This window comes from Juglans microcarpa x Juglans regia, chromosome 5D, assembly GCF_004785595.1.
Source record: "Juglans microcarpa x Juglans regia isolate MS1-56 chromosome 5D, Jm3101_v1.0, whole genome shotgun sequence".
Taxonomy (NCBI): domain Eukaryota; kingdom Viridiplantae; phylum Streptophyta; class Magnoliopsida; order Fagales; family Juglandaceae; genus Juglans; species Juglans microcarpa x Juglans regia.
In genome coordinates this window covers 16225719-16227747 of record NC_054602.1, presented here as the reverse complement: position 1 = coordinate 16227747, position 2029 = coordinate 16225719, and the positions used below count along the sequence as shown (strand labels likewise).

The following is a 2029-nucleotide window of genomic DNA, read 5'->3' as shown; positions in this document are numbered from 1 at the left end:
GAATGAATTAGAAAGAATTCAAAATTTACACAAAAGAAATTTGGTGAAGAAAAGTGACAAGTTGCATTGTCAAAGTTCAATATTGTCAAAGTTGCCATGCAATTTGGACTTTACTACTTGCAGACGTACACTAGCTTCGAATTTTCTCTGTTCCGGCCTATTTAATTTCTTGTGGCGATTCATCCCTCCAATCTGGATGTTGGAATGGTCTGCAAATTAACCTTAGAAAATACAACATGCAAAAGATAATATCGTCGTAACGTTCACGTACATTAAATTTCCAAGTCTTAAACAAGCAGTGGATCCTCCTCATAACACAATAAATAATGAAGCTCGCATCCAATTTCTAGTGCAGAAACACAGACAAAAATGAAGTTTCTTAGGACATCAGCGCTTGCATTTGTTTTTACTTTTTTCTCATTTCTATGGGCAACTTCGGCTTACACTAATGAAGACTTCCTTCAATGCCTGACCCTTCATGCTGGAAACTCCAGTACCTCCTCAATTTCTCAAGTCATTTACACCCTCGCCAATTCCTCATATTCATCTGTAGTGGAATTCTCCATACAAAATCCAAGATTCTCAACATCTGCCACCCCGAAACCTCTAGTCATTGTTACGCCATCGCATGTCTCCCATATTCAAGCAGCCATTAATTGTTCCCAAAAGAATGGCCTGCAAATCAGAGTTAGAAGTGGTGGTCATGATTATGAGGGCCTTTCTTATGTATATGATGTTCCATTTCTCATAATCGATATGATAAATCTTCGATCAATCAGGGTTGATGTAGAAGATGGCACAGCTTGGGTTGAATCCGACGCCATTATTGGTGAAGTTTATTATAGGATTGCCAAGAAAAGTATAAATTTTGGCTTTCCGGCAGGACTTTGCCCGACTATGTGTGTTGGTGGACACTTCAGTGGGGGAGGATATGGCACCTTGTTATGCAAATATGGCCTTGCTGCAGATAATATTATTGACACACAAAGATTGACGTCAAGGGTAGAATCCTTGACAGAAAACCCTTGGGGGATGATTTGTTTTCGGCCATTAATTCGAGGAGGTGGAGGATCCAGTTTTGGAATCATTGTTGCATTGAAAATCAAGCTAGTTCATGTTCCATCAACTGTGACTGTATTCACAGTTAATAGGAGCTTGGAACAAAATGCAACCAAGCTTGTTTATCGGTGGGAACATGTTGCAAACAAAGTTCATGAAGATCTATTCATTCACGTTGTGTTAACTGGTGCCAATTCTGTTGGGGAAATCAATATAGTGGAATGAATAAAAACAAAAATAAAAGAGCATACCGACGTATTCAGTGACACTAAGAATTTAACGTGGTTTGAAAACTACTTCCATCCGTAAAAAAGAGTTTCACTAATAAATAGTGGAACACAAGAGTATGTTATAGAAGTAGAGGATCACACTCTACTTAACTCAACTCTCTTATTTTCTCTTAGAGCTGTCTTGACTCTCTCTCTTTCCTCTTCTTCCTGGGTGTGTCTGAGGCTCTCACTGGGAGCCTCAATTTATAGGCAAATATCAGTATGAATGCATTTAATTTGCATTCAATTGGTAACAGCAAATGCAGTTACCTGCTGAGCGCTGAGCAGCCATTGTAGACTGCTCAAGCATGGGCATGGACTTCAAAAATTCTCCCGTTCCAAGCCCATCGACCTAGATGCTATCCATTCCAGCTATATCTCTGCATAACTCAAGATTCTCACTTGTAACCACTTTCGTCAGCATGTCCCCTAGATTCTCTTTCATATGGATCTTCACAAGCTTCAATAGTTGTTGTTCCATCGCTTCACATATCTAATGATAGCGGATATCAATATGTCTGGTAAGGGAATTGTACATTGAATTCTTGCTCAAGTCTAGAGCGCTTTGACTATCACAATGTACCTTGTAGTTTTCTTAACTAACCCCTAGTTCTTGGAGAAAATGTTTTATCCATAATATCTGTGATATCCCATATTTTAGTGTATTTTAATTGAAGGGTTATTTTAACTAATGCAAATAT

At 38.6% G+C, this 2029-nt stretch overlaps 1 pseudogene; it reads left to right on the top strand.

Annotated features, from left to right (window-relative positions):
* The first annotated feature begins 363 nt into the window (after positions 1 to 363).
* On the top strand, positions 364 to 1300 carry LOC121265001 (annotated as a pseudogene).
* The last annotated feature ends 729 nt before the right edge of the window (positions 1301 to 2029 follow it).